The following is a 21,508-nucleotide window of genomic DNA, read 5'->3' on the forward strand; positions in this document are numbered from 1 at the left end:
GAGCTTTCCCTTTGAATTTTCATAATAGTTTTCGGAGAGCTTTGGATATTGAGTGATCTTTAATTTCTTAGTCTTGGGGAAGGAGAATTCACTTCTCTTCCTCTTAGTTTTATTGCTTTCAATTTAAATTACGATTGTCTTGGATCTTGGGTTGGAGAATTGAAGAAATTCTGTTTCAATCTCATCCTTGGATCTCTCTGCTTTATTTACTGCTTGATTGAATTTAATTTCTGTTAATTGCTCTTCATCTACTTTCCTTGCAATTTACAATTCCCTTGCAATTGTTCTTGTTGGATCTAGGAAGGCATTGAGATCTAGACTCGGTTTTCTAGTCTCTGGGTCCTGAGATCTGAACTTTTAATTTCTAATTCTCTGTTTACTATTTTCATGTTCATTTACTTTTCTGCTTCAAGATCCGATTTAACCCAAACCCTCTTCTACTTCTCTGCTTGATGCAAATATACTTTTCCTTGTTTAATTTCTGCAAATCCAAGTCCCAATCCCCTTTACAATTCAAGTCATTTACATTTCTTGCACTTTAAGATTCCGCAATTTACATTTCTTGCATTCTAAGTTTCTGCTATTTAATTTCTTGTTCTTTAAGATTCAGCACTTTAATTTCTTGCTCTCTTTAATTTCATGCAATTTACCCATTCCCTTTACTTTCCATGCAATTTAATTTCTGCAAATCACAAATCACTCAACCAAATCTTGATTCGCTTGACTAAATCAACCACTAAACTAAAAATTGCTCAATCCTTCAATCCCTGTGGGATCGACCTCACTCCCGTGAGTTATTATTACTTGATGCGACCCGGTGCACTTGCCGGTTAGATTGGTGTTGTTTTGGAGAGATTCGTTTCTCCACCAAAATAGCTCATCAATGGCTTAGGTGATAAACTCCGTACGGTTCGGCCTTCTCTACTCTGTATGGACCTTCCCATCTTGATCTCAACTTGCCCGGCATGAGCCTCAGTCAAGATTTGTAAAGGAGGACTAAATCCCCAGGTTGGAACTCTTTTCTCTTGATGTGCTGATCATGTATAGCCTTCATCTTTTCCTTGTATAGTCTTGAGTTCTCATAAGCTTCTAGGCGAAGGCTTTCTAGTTCTTGCAGTTGCAACTTCCTTTCAGCTCCGGCTTTTTCAATTCCCATGTTGCACTTCTTTACTGCCCAAAAGGCTTTGTGCTCTAATTCAACAGGGAGATGATAAGCTTTTCCATAAACTAAGCGGAAAGGACTCATCCCAATGGGTGTTTTGTATGCTGTTCTATATGCCCAGAGTGCATCTTGTAGCCTGGTGCTCCAGTCTCTTCTATGAGGTTTGACTATCTTCTGCAAGATACACTTTATCTCTCTGTTTGACACCTCGGCTTACCCATTAGTTTGAGGATGGTAGGCTGTTGCAACTTTATGAATTATCCCATGCTTCTTCATTAATCCTGTTAGTCTCCTGTTACAAAAATGGGTGCCTTGATCGCTCACGATTGCTCGTGGTGATCCAAAGTGACAAATAATGTGGTTTCTCACAAAGGAAACAACAGTGTTAGCATCATCAGTGCGGGTAGGAATTGCTTCCACCCATTTGGAAACGTAATCCACAGCTAACAATATATAAAAATAACCATTAGAATTTGGAAATGGACCCATGAAGTCAATGCCCCAAACATAAAAAATTTCACAAAAAAGCATAATTTGTTGAGGCATCTCATCCCTCTTGGATATATTACCAAATTTTTGGCATGGGAAACAAGATCTACAAAATTTAGCAGCGTCTCTAAAAAGTGTAGGCCACCAGAATCCACAGTCTAAGATTTTTCTAGCTGTTCTTTGAGGGCCAAAATATCCTCCACTCTCAGACGAGTGACATGCCTCTAAGATGGACTGGAATTCTGATTGAGGCACACACCGTCTAATTACCTGGTCAGCGCCACATCTCCATAAATATGGGTCATCCCATATATAATATTTAGACTCACTTTTCAGCTTGTCTCTTTGATGCTTAGAAAAGTTTGGAGGAAAGGTGCGGCTAACTAGATAATTAGCTACAGGTGCATACCAAGGGACTACCTCAGATACTGCTTGCAGGTTATCAAATGGGAAATTATCAGCTATAGAAGTGGGGTCATCTGTAATGTGCTGAAGGTGACTCAAATGGTCTTCCACTAAATTCTGGTTACCACTCCTATCCTTAATTTCTAAATCAAATTCTTGTAATAGCAGTATCTAACGTATGAGCCTTGGTTTGGATTCCTTTTTAGCTAATAGATACTTTATAGCTGCGTGGTCTGAGTACACTACTACCTTCGTACCAAGTAAATAGGCTCGGAATTTATCCAGAGCAAAAACAATAGCAAGAAGCTCTTTCTCAGTAGTAGTGTAATTGGACTGAGCGGCATCTAAAGTTTTAGACGCATAAGCAATAACAAAGGGGTCCTTACCTTCACGCTGAGCCAGTGCTGCTCTTACTGCATGGTTGGAGGCGTCGCACATTATTTCAAATGGCTGGCTCCAGTCTAGTCCTCTCACAATTGGAGCTTGAGTCAGGGTGGTCTTCAGCTTATCATACGCTTGTTTGCAATCCTCACTGAACTCGAACTCAATATCATTCTGCAGCAGCCTGGATAAGGGAAGTGCTACCTTACTGAAGTCCTTAATGAATCTCCTGTAAAAACCTGCATGGCCAAGGAACGAACGGACTTCCCTCACAGAAGAGGGGTAAAGTAAACTAGAAATATCATCCACCTTTGCTGGATCTACAGAAATGCCAGTATTAGACATAACATGTCCTAGTACAATACCTTGTTTTACCATAAAGTGACATTTTTCAAAATTTAATACAAGGTTTGTACTGACACATTTATCTAATACTTTAGATAATCCATCTAAGCTGATGCACGGAAACTTGTCCTTTAACAAATCTCCCTCGGCAAGTATACCGAATTGTCATGAAGTAAAAACTCACAATAGAGTGAGGTCGAATCCCACAGGGATTGATTGGTCAAGCAACTTTAATTGGAAGAATGTTCTAGTTGAGCTAAGCAGAAATTGGGTTGAGAATTGCAGGAAATTAAATGGCGGGAAAGTAAATTGTAGAAAATAAATGACGGAAGGTAAATTGCAGAATCTTAAATGGGAAATGGGAGTTTAGGATAAAAGTAAATAGCAGAAAGTAAAGAGAATGAGTAAGATCAGAAATGGGGAGTTCATTGGGCTTAGGAGATGTTGCATTCTTCGGATCAAGTTCATTTTCATCTCTTCCTCAATCAATGCATTCATTGATCTCCTTGGCAATCTTAAGTGATTGAATTCCAATTCCTTGGTAATTCAATCTCTCAAATCAGATCAATAGCCAATTCCTTGGTCTAATTGCTCATGAGAAGAGATGAAGTGTGGTCACTGATTATACCACATGTATTTCCAAATCAAAGTATTGGGAGAATTATATGTCACCATATCCACCCAAATCCCAATTTGGTCCAACATGAGAAAGCAATTCTAGAATGATCTCTTCATTCCTCTTCCAAGGTTCAGAAGAGATCCAAGTATGAATAGCTTCTTTTCCAAGATAACTACTCAATTGGATGAAGATTTAAAGCTTTCTAGTAAAATCAAGAGAAAAGAGAGAAGAAGGACAATGAAAACTATTATTGATCCATCAAATTACAACAGAGCTCCCTAACCCAATGAAAGGGGTTTAGTTGTTCATAGCTCTGGGAATGAAAAGCATAGATGGAGAGTACATTCTAAGAATTAAACTAAAAGTTTCAGAGAAAGTAAAATACATAGAGTAATTCTAATAATGCCAAAAGCTCCCTTCTAGTTCAAAGCTCTCCCTATTTATACTATTCTTCTGATCTTCTAGTTGGCTCTTTAAGTCTTGGATATGGGCCTTTGGATCTTGAGTTAAAGCAGTTATCTTCTTCAGTGGGCTTAGCTTTACTTGCAGAGAGAAAGTGTGAAGTAGGCAGGGATTCTAGCTTAGGACGTTAGTGGCGTTAACGTTAAGTGAAAGTGTGGGTTCGAGAACGTTAGTGACAATCACCTTTTTCGCTAACGTTCCTAACCCAAGGATGCTCCACGTTAACTTCAACGTTAGTGGCATCAACGTGACCACTAACGTTGCCTCTTGGTCCTTCGCACACGTTATTGGGACTTACTTTTTCCAATAATGTTGAGAATCCTCCTTTCTCCCTATGTTAGAGTTCACGTTAGTGTGGCTAACGTGACCTTTAACGTAGGCTTGCCACATCTTCGAGAACGTTAGTGACACTTACCTTTGTCACTAACGTTCCAAAATGCCCCTACTTCCCACGTTAGAGTTCACGTTAACTAGGTTAACGTGGCTTCTAACGTGGTATTGCTAGCCATCTCCAACGTTAGTGACAAAGGTGAGTGTCACTAACGTTGGCTCATCATCCCTTTTACTCACGTTAGCTTTCACGTTAATGTAGTTAACGTGGGAGTTAACGTGGCTCATAGTGGCTCATCCCAACGTTAGTGATAAAGGTGAGTGTCACTAACATTGGCGATTCTTTGCTCCCTTCACGTTAGAGTCCACGTTAACTGAGTTAACGTGGCAACTAATGTGGCTCAAAGTGGCTTAGCTCAACATTAGTGACAAAGGTGAGTGTCACTAACGTTGGTTATTCTTTTGTTTTCCCACGTTAGAGTCCACGTTAACTGAGTTAACGTGGCTCTTAACGTGTCCAATATGAGCTTGGTCCAACGTTAGTGACAAAGGTGAGTGTCACTAACGTTGGCTTCATTTTCTTCTTCCTCGTTAACTACCACGTTAATGTAGTTAACGTGGCAATTAACGTGGGCTATGATGGCTTCGAGGACGTTATTGGCGATTACTTTTCTCATTAACGTTGCAAGCTAGCTCCCCTTCCACGTTAGTGGTCACGTTAGTTAGACTAACGTGGCTTCTAACGTGGTTCTTCCTTGCTTCCTTTGTCCTGAAATCAAGCAATAAAGTGCATCAAAGTTCTAGTCCAAGTTATCAGACATGCATCATCCAATTTGTCATTCAATTCATGCATAATTCTCATGAATTCATATAAAAATCACAATGTTAGCTTGAATCAAGATGTAAGTGAAATTCTACCCAAAACTTGCTTATTTCCTAAGAAAGTGCATGAAACTACCCTAAAAGCATAAAGAAAAAGGTCCGTGAAACTGGCCAAAATGCCTTGGCATCACAACACCAAACTTAAAGCTTGCTTATCCCTAAGCAAGTACTGGAACAAGAGAATGATGAATGAAATGACAAGAGGAATGAATCATTATTGTGGAAGTCATGTTCTTGGTTTTATGGGGTTTCATGCATAGCAACTTAGGTTCATTCCTTTACTGGCTTTCAAACCTTTATCATGCCTTGGAATACTCACTTGATTGCACCCTTTGAGACTTTTATTTATTGATCCCTTTATCTTTCCACGGTTTATTTCTTCCTTAGGCTAAGTGTTCTGTGAGGGGGCGACTCTTTAAGATAAGTTTTCAGCCAACACTCCCGAACCAGTTGGTTCAAGGTGCTAGGTGTTGAAACACCCCTAAGGACTTACTCCCTCAAGTCTCTCTCCCCCATACATGCACACCATAGGCACATGGTTTGTTATTTTCTTCCCTTGAGGTCTTGGTGTCCAGCACCTCTTTGGGTTACTAAATGTTCTGTAGCAAGGTTGTTCTTGATAGTGGATTTTCAGTTGATAATCCTGGGTTAGTTAACCCAAGTTACCAAGTGATGAAGCACTCCTAAGAACTTATTCATCCAAGCAGATCCTTGGTACAAGAGCACCACAGACACATCCCTCAAGATTCAAGCCCTTGGTGCCTAGCCTTATTCTTTATTAACTTTTCTTTCTTTTTCAACTCTTATTATTCTTTTCCTTTTTCTTATTGGGATCTTATTATTTAGCTAGTCTGATGGGGTGTGTTTCAAGCATATGATTCAGGACAGATAGTTGCCTTCCCACCTTGTTGGTGAACCAACTTAGCTAAGTGATTACTACACCACAAATTTAAGGACCTACTCCACAACTTGAACATCACTCTGGTCTTTCATAACATCTCTTTTTATTGGACTTATAAGGACAAGCATACAATAAGCAAGATGAAAATGAAGGCAGGCAATTTGACTAGCAAGCATAGACCTAGGCAAAAGCAAACTTAAAGACAGAATTGAAAATTCCTAAGCTACTATGGAAGCATGTTCTATTTCATACATGATTTTCCTTATTAAAAAAAAAACTTGAAAAAGAAAGATGGAACAATGAGGGAACTCTACCACCTTTTACTCTTGGGGGTGCTCATGCTCTCCTTCCTGTTTGTCCTCCTTGTGTTTTTCTTGAGTGCTTGCACTCCCACTTCCCTTACTTTTTCCAATCAACTTCTTCCAGAAGCCAGCATCTTCCATCTTCTTTTTTAATGTTTCCTTCTGCTGTTTCACCTTCCTTTCCTCTTGTTCTGTGAGATCTTTTTGGACTTCATCATACCTAGGGATTGCAGAGTGTAGATTATGCATATGACTAGACATATAGTTCAACTTGGCTTGAGTGTTTATGTTGAACTCCTCCCTATGTAGTTGTCGTCCTTCATTCAGTACGCTGAACTCATTGAATGCCTTCGTCTGAGCTAGCTGGTGTTGGTTGAGTTCTTGAAGGCGTTTATCTTGACGCTCTTGCCTTTCAGTCACTTGATTGATGGCTTGAGTGAGCTGGGAATAATGTTCCATTTGCTGTTTCTGCCAATCCCCTTGTTGATTCATCCAATTAGAAAGGAGTTCTTCTTGACGATCCATCCTTTGGGCTTAAACGTGCAGTTGTTGTTCTTGTCCCTCCATATAACTCCTCGCTAGCTCCTCAATGGCTCCGTGAATGTGATTCAAGTTGATGTTGGTTGGATCATAGTACTCTTCTTGCTGATATTCTTCTTGTTGAGGTTCTTCTTGGTGAGGTTCTTCTTGTGGTGTTCTTCTCCCTATTTGAGGCCTTCTTTGTTGTTGGGCGGGTGTCACATACGTTATACGCTGGGGTGTAACCATCCTTCCAGGGTTTACCCAAGTTGGGTTGCTGTCCTCAAAGACTACCTTGGCTTTCATACACAGCCTAAGGATGGTGTTGGGGAACCAAAGTCTAGCACCTGGATCATTCTTCTTGGCTGATTCTTAAATCCCCTCAGCTATAATTTCGTTCACATTGATGCTTCCACCCTTTACTAACAGTGTACCATAGTAGCTCAAGTTACGTTGACCTTAGAATTGTTTGCAGCTGGGAGGATAGATCTCCTCACAAGTTCAAACCATTCCTTGGCTTCCAAGATGAGGTCTCCTCTCCTGATGAACTGAGGTCTTCTTTCTGAATACCTTTCCCAGTCAGATCCTATAACACATATATCATTCACAATTTTTTCAAGCTCATCATTGTCGGGGCCATTACTTATTCTCACGGGATAACTGGGCTCATCAAAATATGGCGATTTCAGCTGAAGAACCCTTGTTATGGCATTGGGGCTGAAGTCCACCTCTGTTCCTCTCACGTAACTTTTGAAGGTGGGGGCCTTGGTTTTGTCTTCTCTGACCACATTTGCATAGAATTCTTTGATGAGGTTTTCATTTATCTTTGCTTCTGAGTTCGTGAGCCTTTGCCAACCCCTTTGTTCGATCTTCTCTCGAATCTGTGGGCATTCATCTTTGTTGAACTGGAATGTTAACTCAGGCAATATCTTTTTGAGCTTTATCCGTTCAAATTCATGTTCATGGAATGCAGTTTTGAATTTCCCTTCATCAAAAGGGCTGCTCTCAACTGGTTCCTTTCTCTTTTGCCTCTTGGAGCTTGATGATGCCATAAGTAGGAGTTGATGTGTGAAGGTGGTGGAAGGTATGGATAGATGGGGGAATTCGATTGGGTTAAGATTGGGTGTAGTGAAGGGATTTGAGTTCCGGAGGTGTGGAGTATAAGGAATGGGAATTGGAATGTGGAAGGGTTATGAACTAAGAACCACTTATATAGAGAAGTGGTGAGTGAATAGAAGGTGTGGATTGATGGGGTGGTTGTGTGATGGACGGATGGGGTTTAGCATGCGATGAGCACAAGGATCATCAACTTTATGATGGTGTTGGTTCAGTTTTCAGGCTTTGTTCTTTTTCCAATGTTGCATGGCAACAATTCCAATGTAATCCCCTTGGAGACACGTGTACAGTCCTCTCCTTTTGTGGTAGCCGAACCCTTCAACTGTCCCATCAATTCTCCTACAAAATAAAAGAAATGTGATTAAAAGAAAACTTGTAGAAAGTGACGGCAAAATTAAAAGAATAACTACTTTTTAAAGTTTTTGTTTCTAACTACTAAGTGCTGTTCATGAGTGCACACCAACTGACTAACTCAGCATCCATGTATGCAACATTGGCAACACCAAACTTAGTTTGGTGCCATGTGGTGTAAAAGATTTGTTCAAGGCCCCTAAGAGTGACATGATATGGGTTACATTTATGTTCTCTTAGTGTACCTTCAACACCAAACTTGTTCCTCACTATATGTTGCACAAAAGGATTCATTCAAGTGCATGTCAAGTTGAGTTAAAATCCCTGAACCTTGCTTTATTGACTACTTTTAAAAGCATGTAAAACATGGGTTGCCTCCCATGAAGCGCTTCTTTAGCGTCACTAGCTTGACGTTCTGCCTTTGTCATGGTGGTTGGTAATGCTTCAGATCTTTCCCTCTTACAGTAAACTATATCCATTGGCTTCATCAATGATCTCCACATGTTCTAGGGAGAGAACTTTGTTGATGGTGAAAACCTTAGGTAACTGAGATGGGATGGTGGGGAGATGAGGTGGAATATCTCGGAAGTAAGCTGAGATCACTTTATCCCCTAGAGAGAAATCTTCTGTAGGGATCTTTTTATTCCTCCATCTCCTTTGTACTTTCTTCTTTATTTCTTTTGCTGTTATCCTACTCTTTGTGGTCTCTTTCCCTAGGGAGATTTTGTTGCTGGTCTCATATGATTCTGGTGGTTTTGGCTCCACTTGAGTTTCCTTTAGCTGTGACAGCTGCTGATTCTCTTGTTCATCACCCAAAGGAATTCCAGGGTGTACAACTTGTGCTTCAATGCTTTTTTCTCCCACCATTGCTCTGTCATGCTCTGCCCTTAGTTCTTTGCCTTCCTGACTTGCTTCTTGTGAGGGTTTGAAGACGTTGAAGCTGAGTTGTTCGTCATGTATCCTCAGTATTAGCTCTCCTCGCTCCACATCTATGAGCGCTCTGGCTGTAGCTAAGAATGGTCTTCCCAATATGATTGGGTGAAGGTGACTTTCTTCCATTTCCAGTATGACAAAGTCTGTGGGAAGGAAGTAGTTCCCAACCTTCACCAGCACGTTTTCAACCACTCCAATTGCTTGTTTTTGAGTTTTGTCCACCAGCCTGATGACTACGTCTGTGGGCATCAGCTCATTGATTTGCAGCCTCTTCATAAGGGATAAAGGCATTAAGTTGATGCTTGCTCCCAAATCACAGAGTCCTTTGTCAAACATTGTTTCTCTTATGGCACAGGGGATGTGAAAACTCCCTAGGTCCTTCCTTTTTGTAGGCAGCTCTGGTTGAATGAGAGCACTGCACTCCTTGTTCATCACTATGATTTGTCCTCCCCTAAGTGAGCTTTTCCTGGTCAGCAGCTCCTTCATATACTTGATGTATGAGGGCATTTGTTGGAGAGCCTTAATGAATGGTATGTTTACATGGAAGGATGCAAATATGTCAAGAAACCTTGAGTATATTCTCTTCTCTACACCACCATTTAGTAATTGGGGAAAGGGTGCATAGAGCCTCAGCAACTCTTTCTGCATAATTGTGGTTTCCTGAGGATTCTCTTCCTGCTTTCCTGCTGATGTATCTCCAGATTGTTCTGATGGTTTGTTCAGCTCCTTCTCAGTCTCCTTATCACTTATAGTAATGATGCGCATAAACTTGTTATGCTACGATTTAGGAAATTGCACGATCGGCAAAATTCCTTCCGGCAAGTGCACCGGTTATCGTCAAGTAAAAACTCACAATAGAGTGAGGTCGAATCCCAGAAGGATTGGTTGAGTGAGCAATTCGGATTAGAAGTATGTTCTAGTTGAGCGGAATCAAGATTTAGATGAGAATTGCGGAATGTAAAATTGCATGAATTAAAGAGCGAGAAGCTAAATTGCTGAAATTAAAAGGGATGGGGGTGATTGCATGAATTTAATTGCAGAATGTAAAGAGAAAGTGGTAAATCAGAAATGGGGAGTTCATTGGGTGTTAGGAGATATTGAGATCTCCGAAGCAAAACAACTTTTATCCCTTCCTCAACTTTCATGATTTTGGCGTTTAAGCTCCAGTTTAAGCTTAAACTGGAACTTAAACTCCACATGTGATATTCAAGCTTCCTTTATTGATTTTTGTTGCTTCCTTGCCTAGCCTCTTCTTTCCTGAAATCATCCAAACAACTGCATCAAAGTCTTGCAAATTTTCATGAGAATCTTCCATTCATAGCATTCAAGTAATATAACTAAAAACTCATGAAATTTGCATAAAAATCATGATGTTTGGATGGTTCATTGCTTTGTTATTCATTTAACCATTCTTGGTTACTTTAAGCTCAAGAAAATGCATAAAACAACTAAAACTAACAGAAAAATGCTAGTGAAACTAGCCTAAGATGCCTTGGCATCACAACACCAAACTTAATACTTGCTTGTCCCTAAGCAAGTCCAGAGTTATTTGAGAAGAAAGTATGAAACAGAAAGCAATTACATTGGCTATATTAGCAAGCATTTGAAGTTCATCAGAAGGGTTTTATGCAGAAAGTTGCAGCATCACTTTTTCATTCTTATCAGGTAAGATTATCACTTTTCATTGCATCCATCAAACACTGCTATGGCCTCTTGTTATTCTTATGTCCTTGGCACTTTTCTCTTCTTTGTTTTTCTTTTCTTTTTCTTAGAGCTCCCTTGCTCCTTGTTTGCTTAGTGTCATGTGTTGCACAAGCCTTTGGCATTTTCTTTTTTTTCTTATCAGTGCACTACACATATCCACTCCAGGCATTTTAGTTCACATTTCTTCTTGAGACATTGGTGTCCAGTACCTCTTTGTGTGACTAAATGTTTTGTATTTAGGTTGCTATTGATAATGGACTTTTGGTTGATAATCCCGGGTTAGTTAACCCAAGTTACCAAGTGTTGAAACACTCCTCAGAACCTATTCATCCAAGCATATCCTTAATACATAAACACCACAGACATTTGTCTCAGAAGTTCAAACCATTGGTGCCTAGTTTATTTTCTCAATTTTTTTGCTTTTTGTTGCCCTTTTTCAGTGGCTTTTTCTTCTTCTTTTTCTTTCTTTTTCATGGCCAAAGACATTTATTCATTAAGATCCATAGACAGTTTTCAATTTCTACACAAAAAATGATAATTCTACACTCTATTTCCAGTGATCTGACTAAACAATCAAGCATGCATACCACCACTTAATTCTACTTGATTTGTCACTAATTGAGCCAAGTTACTTTTGTTCAAACTTTTCTTTTATTTTTGGAAACAGAACAAGCATGGCAAGCATTTGTTTAAGAAGGTGAAGTTATATCCAAACATCTAGGCATTCACTTTATTCAAAGCAATAAACAGACAAACATACTAGAGACTTCACATTAAAACTGAAATGACTTATAATGAAAGAAAGCTCATAAAGACAATTCACCAATTATCATTTGATTATTAAGGAGAGAGACCACCTCTCATTTATTGCTTGGTTCTTCTTGATTCTTGGGATCCTGCTTCTTCTTGCTTCCTACCCCTTTTTGACCACTTGAACTTCCTTTGTCTTTTCTTATGAGCTTTTTCCAGAATCCAGCCTTTTTCATTGTTTCTTCCACTCCTTTTTCAAGGATCATTGCCTTGTTTATTTCTCCTTCTTTCCTCCTTTTGAAATACTCATCAAAAGCTGGGAATGCTGGGTCCATCTTGTGTAAATGTTCCCCTATGTAGTTAAGCTTGATTTGCGAACTGATGTTGTAATCAGCTTGGACTGAGTATCTTGCATTCTGTAAAGTGGTGGCTTCCTTGATTGCTAAGACATTGGCATCTTGGTGTTGGCATATGTGGCTGAAGGATTCCTGTAAGTGTAAATTCTGTTCCCTTTGCAGATCTAAGAATCTTGATTCAAAGTTCCTTTGCATATCCATCATATTTAGGTGAAAGTCCTCTTGTCTCTCCTGAGACCTCATGTATTGTTGAGACATTCCTTCTATGATTTCCTGCATTCTGCTCATATCCATAGGGTCTCTGGGAATTTGTTGTCTTCTTTCTGGAATTCCTTGCTCTTCTTGCTCTTCTTCTCCGTCCTCTCCTTCTTGTCCTTCTTGCTCTGCTTCTGCTTGTTGCCCTTCTTCATTTCTTCTTTTTGTATGTCTTGGAGCAATTAGGCCAAGAGTCATTCTGTACGCAGTTATGGCCATTCCAGGATGTAGCCAATTAGGTCTTTCATCTTCAAGTGGTACTTGGGCATCGATGCATAGTCTAATGATGGTGCTAGGGAAGTGGAGCCAGGATTCAGGATCACTTTTCTCACTAAGCTCTTGTATCTGTTCAGCAATGAGTTTATGAACTTTGATCTCCCCTCCCACCATAATGCAATGTAGCAAGATGGCTCTTTTAGGGACTATTTCTGAAGAGTTTGCAGTGGGTAGGATAGATCTCCTAACTATTGCATACCACCCTTTAGCTTCAGGTGTTAGGTCTCCTCTTCTCAAGACTCTTGGAGCCCCTCTTGTTTTTCTCACCCATTCAGCTCTGATGGCACAAAGGTCTTCAGCAATAGTTGTATAGTCAGGTTCTCCTATCATCCTTTCTTCATAACTTGCTTGGCTGAAACGTATGTTTTTCAGGCCAAGAGTTTTCATGATTGCTTTGGGACTGAAGTCGACTTCCACCCCTCTCACATAGCTTTTGTATGTGGGTTTCTTGGTTGAGTCTTCCCTCACTGCATTTGCATAGAACTCCTTCACCAAGTTGATGTTGATTTTAGTGATTGGCTTAGTCAGGAGCTCCCACTTCCTCATTTTGATCTTCTCCCAAACACCTGGGAACTCATCCTTTTCAAGGTCAAAGGGAACCTCAGCTAGTACCGTTTTAGGTCTCATCCATTCGGCTTGAATCTCATGGAAAACTGATTTGTATCTCCATGCATCGAATTCCCTGTTCTCCTCCATTGGTTGCTTGTCTTTTCTTCTTTTGTGGCTAGATGAGGCTGCCATTGGTTCTTTAGTTTTGGTAAGTGACAAGCTAAAGTTGACAAGGTGAAGCAAGAAGTGTTGTTGGAAGTGTGGTGAGGTTGTTTTCGGCAAGAGATAGTTATGCTATGATGAAAGAAAATGTGCATGAAGGAGATTTGGTGGTGTGGAACTCGTTCCCCAAGTGGTTCTTTATAGTGCCTGTAAGTGAAAAATGGACGGCTAGGGTGATTTGTGAAGGGTGGCCTGATGGTAAATATATGAATTAGGGAGAAGGACGAATTGCTTTTCATTTTCTTGGAAGTATTCTGAGTGCATTAGGTTGTACATGTAGCTATCTTTTCATGCAGAACTTCCTTTTCCCATGTGTTAGTTTCAAAGACTTGTGAACTTCCTTTTTGACCAAGCACCGTACCTCCCCCTTGTCTTTTTCCTCCATTCTTATCTTTCCTTTTGTACCTGCACAAACAAACAAATTTGCTATCATTTTTTCGGTCATGTGAATAGTGAATAGTACTTGTACATGTTTTTCCTTCTTTTTGAATTGTAAATCAATGATTGACTTCCTGAGCTTATAGCCGTGACCTTTGTATGTATGTACACTTATTACTGGATACCAAACTTAGTGTTTGGTAATGTCTCCTGATGACATGAAATCCATGTTGGTTGTCCTTAATGAATGTGCATAATTCTAATAAATCCTAGTCACTTTGGCACTTTGATCCTAAACAATTTTACTACTTAAAGTAATTGAAATCAAAGTATTAAAACATGCAAATGGTATACTTGTCATGAATTTCTAAATCCAGAGGAACTTCTTGCTTTTCATTAACTGTGTTCAAAAGGAACACCAAACTTAATGTTTGGTCGTGCACCTTGAATGAAAGATTGAATACAATTTGAATAAGATTTGGGAGTGCCTTCAGGCACACCAAACTTAGAGACCAATTGTAATTTGCATGCAATGTTTAGTGCACTTTATCAACAGTTGTCCTGAGGATTCAAGTTCATGCATAAGAAACCATGCTTTATTAAATGTAAAGCAAAACAATAAAGAGTAAGGATACTAAAACATGGGTTGCCTCCCATGAAGCGCTTCTTTAACGTCACTAGCTTGACGGTTGTCCCTTGTTAGGGTGGATTGTAGTGCTTGATGTCTTCTCCTCTCACTATGAAAACGTCCCCATTTGATTCCTTCATGACTTCTAAATGTTCCATCGAAAGAACTTTCCTGATTGTGAACACTTGAGGGAGCTGGGAAGGAATGGTTTTGAGGCCAGGTGGGATTGGCAGATAATGACTTGATATCACTTTATCTCCCGAAGAAAAACCTTCAGTGGGAATTTTCTTGTTTCTCCACCCTCTTGGCAATTTCCCTACCATTCTTCCCTTTCTCTTGAGGATTTCTTCATTGACCCTTATGCCAGGAGGATCCTTCTGATCTGTTTCCATTGATTCTTGTGGCTTTAACTCTTGCAACTCTTGTTTGCCTTCCAAGGACTGTTTTAGAGTTTCAGCTGCTGGATTACTTTCCTCCAAACACAGATGGCTACTATCATCCTTAGGCTTTTCAGGTTCTGGTTCAGGCTCAGATGTAGGTTTGAAAACTTTGAAAATGAGCTGTTCATCATGTATTCTCAGAATTAGCTCTCCTTGTTCTACATCTATGAGCGCTCTAGTAGTGGCTAGGAATGGCCTGCCCAGAATGATAGGGTGTAAGTAGCTTTCCTCCATGTCCAAAATGACAAAGTCTGTGGGGAAGTAATAATCTCCCACTTTCACCAGCACATTCTCAACTACCCCTTCAGCTTGCTTCTGAGTTTTGTCAGCCAGTTGTATGATTACATCTGTGGATCTCACCTCATTCAGTTGTAGCCTCTTCATAAGAGTTAGAGGCATCACATTTATGCTAGCTCCTAGATCACAGAATCCTCTGTCAATTTTTGTTTCCCCTATGATGCAGGGGATATGAAAACTTCCTGGGTCTGTTTTCTTAGAGACTGTGTCCTTCTTGATGAGGGCACTGCATTCTTTGTTCATTGTTACCGTTTGTCCTCCCTTCAAAACTCTTTTCTTGCTCAACAATTCCTTTAAATACTTGATATGTGTAGGCATTTGCTGGAGAATCTCAAGAAAGGGAATATTGATATGGAGAGACTTAAATGTCTCTAAAAACCTTGAATAGGTTTTCCCTTTTTCACCTCCTCCTAACCTCTGAGGAAATGGTGCTTTTGGTTAGTATGTCTCCATCGTGCCTTTTTGCAGTTCCTTGGCTTGCTCAGCTTCACTTTCCTGCTTAGCTTCTTCCACACCTTCCTTCAAGATTTCTGGCTCCTGTTCTGAGGGTCTAATTCCTTCTTCTTCTGAGACTTCCTTCAATATGGTGATGGCTTTGCATTCTTCCCATCTTACTCTCTTTTGTTCCCCTTTAGGATTCTTTTCTGTGTCACTAGGGAACACTGCAGTTGATTTGGGGGCCTGTTGAGCTAGCTCTCCTACTTGAGACTCCATCCTCTTGAGTTTTTCACCATGGTTTCTTAAGGTTGATCTCACATCATCCCTGAAGCTTTTCAACTCAATTATGTCCTGACCCATGTGTGCCAGCATTCCTTCTATCCTGTTTAGTTGATCTTGAAATTGTTGGTTCGGATTAGGTTGGGTAGGTTGATTATTTTGGCCATGATATGATGGTTGGGAGTAAGTGTTTTGTGTGGCTTGGTATGATCTTTGGTTGGAGTTTTGGTATGTGGACTTGTTATGTTGGTTTTGCTGGTTTCCCCACCCAAAGTTTGGGTGGTTTTTCCAGCCTGGGTTGTAAGTGTTGGAATGTGGATCATATGGTTGCCTTTGTTGATTTCCTACATAATTGGCCTCTTCTCAATCACCTCCTTCAGTGCTTTCTTCCTCTTGATCTTGTGTGTGTATTGCAGCCACTTGTTTTGTTTCTAATTTCCTGGTGAGCTCTGCTAGTTGCTTGGCAAACACCTTGTTTTGGGCTAGAATTGTATCAACATGGTTCAGCTCCATGACTCCCTTAGTGTTGTGTCTCTCTGAAGCATAGTAGTACTCATTCTCAGCCACTGTCTCAATCACTTCAATGGCTTCTTCCACAGTCTTTTTCCTGTTCAATGAACCTCCTGATGAATGGTCTACAGCCTTCCTTGATTCATAAGAGAGTCCATCATAGAAAATATGCAATTGCACCCAGTCATGGAACATGTCTGGTGGGCATTTCCTTGTCAAATCCTTGAATCTCTCCCATGCCTCGTAGAGAGTTTCACCATCTTGTTGTCTAAACGTCTGAACCTCAGATCGAAGCCTATTGACCTTTTGAGGGGGGTAGAAATGTGCCAGAAACTTGCTTTCCACCTCATCCCAGGTTGTTAGGCTCCCCCTTGGGAATGATTCCAGCCACTTAGCTGCCTTGTCCCTAAGTGAAAATGGGAACAAAAGCAGTTTATAGGCATCTTCCTGGACTCCATTGGACTTCACAGTGTCGCAAATTCTCAAGAATTTTGTGAGATGTTGGTTTGGGTCTTCATTAGCACTCCCACCAAATGAACAATGATTCTCCACAAGTGATATTAGCTGTGGTTTGAGCTCAAAATTGTTGGCCTGAATGGGTGGTTTCTGAATGCTGCTACCACAATTCCCAGAGGTTGGGTTTATGTATGAACTAAGAACCCTCCTCTCAGGAATGGCATTGTTTCCATCAGCTCTCTCATGGTTGTGAACTTCTCTATCCATGTTGAGATCTAAAGCTTCCTCAAAATTGTCCTCAGATTCTCCTTCAGATTCTTCTTCTCCCAGTACTCTCTTCCCTCTTGCTTCCCTTCTAAGTCTATGAAGGGTCCTCTCTGGTTCGGTATATGGAGGGGTTGATGTCTCTCCTCTCCTACCTGTCATACAAGAACACAGCATAGGCAACAAACAAGTGAAATACTCTTGGTTAATGGAAGAGCATGGTTAGAGCAGTTGAGGAATTAATTCAAACAGTTAGTGAGTCAGTGAGTTAGTTGCTTGAATTTAAAGGCATAAAGAAAGAAAGCATGTAACAGAGTGCAGAAATTAAAAATTCAACAAGTAACTTGAACTGAATTAACAAAGCAAGAAAAATGCTCAATCTAGTTAACTTCCAATTTGAGAATTGTCAATCGAAAACCAATCCCCGGCAACGGCGCCATAAAACTTGATGCGCATAAACTTGTTATGCTACGATTTAGGAAATTGCACGATCGGCAAAATTCCTTCCGGCAAATGCACCGGTTATCGTCAAGTAAAAACTCACAATAGAGTGAGGTCGAATCCCACAAGGATTGGTTGAGTGATCAATTCGGATTAAAAGTATGTTCTAGTTGAGCGGAATCAAGATTTAGATGAGAATTGCGGAATGTAAAATTGCATGAATTAAAGAGCGAGAAGCTAAATTGCTGAAATTAAAAGGGATAGGGGTGATTGCATGAATTTAATTGCAGAATGTAAAGAGAAAGTGGTAAATCAGAAATGGGGAGTTCATTGGGTGTTAGGAGATATTGAGATCTCCGAATCAAAACAACTTTTATCCCTTCCTCAACTTTCATGATTTTGGCGTTTAAGCTCCAGTTTAAGCTTAAACTGGAACTTAAACTCCACATGTGATATTCAAGCTTCCTTTATTGATTTTTGTTGCTTCCTTGCCTAGCCTCTTCTTTCCTGAAATCATCCAAACAACTGCATCAAAGTCTTGCAAATTTTCATGAGAATCTTCCATTCATAGCATTCAAGTAATATAACTAAAAACTCATGAAATTTGCATAAAAATCATGCTGTTTGGATGGTTCATTGCTTTGTTATTCATTTAACCATTCTTGGTTACTTTAAGCTCAAGAAAATGCATAAAACAACTAAAACTAACAGAAAAATGCTAGTGAAACTAGCCTAAGATGCCTTGGCATCAAGTAACCATCTTGCAATCTTCCTATCTGACTTTCTTTGCTTTACCTCTCGGATTTTTCTCTATGTCACTTGGGAAGCTATCAGTAGGTTTGGGAATCTTCTCAGATAGGTATTCCACTTGAAATTCCAGCCTCTTTATGGTGTCTCCCTGATTCTTAAAATTGGCTCGCACCTCCTCTTTGAACACCTTGTTATCTTGAATTTCCTTGCATATGCCTTCAAGTAGGGTTTCAATCTTGGAGAGTCTATCTTCAGATGATGGTGAGTTGAGATTGGAGGGGTGAGAAGGGCCATTTTGACTTTGGTATGGATGTTGAGGTGTGTTGTTAGGTGGGTGCTGATATGATCTCTGTGTGGGATGTTGGTGAGTTGCATTGTTGCTGGGGTTGTGGCGTCTCTGATCCTGGCCTTGATCCTGTTGATTTCCCCACCCAAACTTTGGGTGGTTCCTCCAACCAGGATTATATGTTTTGGATTATGGGTCATGGTGCTGCCTGGGTGAATTTCCACTGTAGTTGACCTGTTCCTGATCACCCTCTGGCTCTTTATTCACTCCTTCTTGAGTTGCTGCTGATGTTGTGATTGCTGCTACTTGATTCCTCTCCATCTTCTTGGTGAGGTCAGCTAATTGCTTGGTAATCATCTTGTTTTGAGCTAACAGTGCATCCACATTGTTCAGCTCCATCACTCCTCTAGTGTTGCCTCTTTCAGAAGCATAGAAGTAGTCATTCTCAGCTACAGTCTCAATGACATCTATGGCTTCTTCAATGGTCTTCTTCTTGTTCAGAGATCCCCTGGATGAGTGGTCTACTGCCTTCTTTGATTCATACGAAAGGCCTTCATAGAAAATGTGCAACTGCACCCATTCATTGAACATATCTGGTGGGCATCTTCTTGTCAGGTCCTTAAACCTCTCCCATGCTTCATATAGAGTCTCAACATCTTGCTGCCTAAAGGTTTGTACCTCAGCTCTCAACCTATTGATCCGTTGAGAAGGATAGAATCTTGTCAAGAACTTGTTCACCACATCTTCCCAAGTTGCTAAACTCTCCTTTGGAAAGGATTCCAGCCATTTAGATGCTTTGTCTTTGAGCGAGAAGGGAAACAGAAGTAGTCTATAGGTGTCAGGGTGAACACCATTAGACTTCACAGTATCGCATATCCTCAGGAAGGTGGTTAGATGTTGATTGGGGTCTTCTTGGAAATTTCCTCCGAATGAACAATTGTTCTGAACAAGGGTGATGAGTTGTGGCTTTAGTTCAAAGTTGTTGGCATGTATGGTTGGCCTTTGGATGCTACTCCCACAGTTTCCTGGGTTTGGGTTGATGTAAGAACCCAGAACTCTTCTCTCTTGCCCAGCCTGATGCGTTGGACCTTCTCTGCCATGGTTGTGAGCCTCTTCTTCATGATGGTTCTCCATATTCTCATCCATATCTGGTTCAAAGTACTCCTCCTCTTCCTCAGCACCAACTACTCTCTTTCCTCTTGCTTCCCTCCTTAATCTAAGGAAGGTCCTCTCAGGTTCAGAATCAAAGGAAGTTGAAGCCCCACTTCTTCTACCTGTCATACAACCAACAAGGCACAAGCAAGAGAGATAGATGCAGACAGTAATTTCTACAGAAATGCTGTTAGTGTGAGTGATGCAATATATCAAACAGTTAGTGGGTTAGTGACTGAATTGTAAACAACTATGAAAATGGGTAGGGGAAAGGGAAGAAAAAAGCCAAACAGAAAGTAAATTACTCAAATGAACTTAAATCAAACAAAATAAAAACAAATGCTCAATCTAGTTATCCACCAATTTAATCATTGTTGATACAAAATCAATCCCCGGCAACGGCGCCATAAACTTGATGCACGGAAACTTGTCCTTTAACAAATCTCCCTCGGCAAGTATACCGAATTGTCGTGAAGTAAAAACTCACAATAGAGTGAGGTCGAATCCCACAGGGATTGATTGGTCAAGCAACTTTAATTGGAAGAATGTTCTAGTTGAGCTAAGCAGAAATTGGGTTGAGAATTGCAGGAAATTAAATGGCGGGAAAGTAAATTGTAGAAAATAAATGACGGAAGGTAAATTGCAGAATCTTAAATGGGAAAGGGGAGTTTAGATGAAAGTAAATAGCAGAAAGTAAAGAGAATGGGTAAGATCAGAAATGGGAAGTTCATTGGGCTTAGGAGATGTTGCATTCTTCGGATCAAGTTCATTTTCATCTCTTCCTCAATCAATGCATTCATTGATCTCCTTGGCAATCTTAAGTGATTGAATTCCAATTCCTTGGTAATTCAATCTCTCAAATCAGATCAATAGCCAATTCCTTGGTCTAATTGCTCATGAGAAGAGATGAAGTGTGGTCACTGATTATACCACATGTATTTCCAAATCAAAGTATTGGGAGAATTATATGTCACCATATCCACCCAAATCCCAATTTGGTCCAACATGAGAAAGCAATTCTAGCATGATCTCTTCATTCCTCTTCCAAGGTTCAGAAGAGATCCAAGTATGAATAGCTTCTTTTCCAAGATAACTACTCAATTGGATGAAGATTGAAAGCTTTCTAGTAAAATCAAGAGAAAAGAGAGAAGAAGGATAATGAAAACTATTATTGATCCATCAAATTACAACAGAGCTCCCTAACCCAATGAAAGGGGTTTAGTTGTTCATAGCTCTGGGAATGAAAAGCATAGATGGAGAGTACATTCTAAGAATTAAACTAAAAGTTGCAGAGAAAGTAAAATACAGAGAGTAATTCTAATAATGCCAAAAGCTCCCTTCTAGTTCAAAGCTCTCCCTATCTATACTATTCTTCTGATCTTCTAGTTGGCTCTTCAAGTCTTGGATATGGGCCTTTGGATCTTGAGTTGAAGCAGTTATCTTCTTTAGTGGGCTTAGCTTTACTTGCTGTGAGAAAGTGTGAAGTATGCAGGGATTCTAGCTTAGGACGTTAGTGGCGTTAACGTTAAGTGAAAGTGTGGGTTCGAGAACGTTAGTGACAATCACCTTTTTCACTAACGTTCCTAACCCAAGGATGCTCCACGTTAACTTCAATGTTAGTGGCATCAACGTGACCACTAACGTTGCCTCTTGGTCCTTCGCACACGTTATTGGGACTTACTTTTTCCAATAACGTGACCTTTAACGTAGGCTTGCCACATCTTCGAGAACGTTAGTGACACTTACCTTTGTCACTAACGTTCCAAAATGCCCCTACTTCCCACGTTAGAGTTCACGTTAACTAGGTTAACGTGGTGATAAACCCATATTTCATGAGTTATTTTGTGCTTAGTTTGAGAGATTTATTCAATCCTTCACCT

General features: G+C 40.2%; 2 non-coding genes across 2 annotated transcripts; both read left to right on the forward strand.

The window, feature by feature from the left end:
• The first annotated feature begins 16,472 nt into the window (after positions 1-16,472).
• On the forward strand, positions 16,473-16,576 carry LOC112753685 (small nucleolar RNA R71). Its single transcript, XR_003178058.1, has one exon. It is a non-coding gene; the product is annotated as a small nucleolar RNA R71 (small nucleolar RNA).
• A 2,486-nt stretch (positions 16,577-19,062) lies between these two features.
• LOC112752263 (small nucleolar RNA R71) lies at positions 19,063-19,169 on the forward strand. The gene has a single exon (XR_003176709.1). It is a non-coding gene; the product is annotated as a small nucleolar RNA R71 (small nucleolar RNA).
• The last annotated feature ends 2,339 nt before the right edge of the window (positions 19,170-21,508 follow it).

The sequence above is a fragment of the Arachis hypogaea genome, chromosome 15 (assembly GCF_003086295.3).
Source record: "Arachis hypogaea cultivar Tifrunner chromosome 15, arahy.Tifrunner.gnm2.J5K5, whole genome shotgun sequence".
NCBI classification, from domain to species: domain Eukaryota; kingdom Viridiplantae; phylum Streptophyta; class Magnoliopsida; order Fabales; family Fabaceae; genus Arachis; species Arachis hypogaea.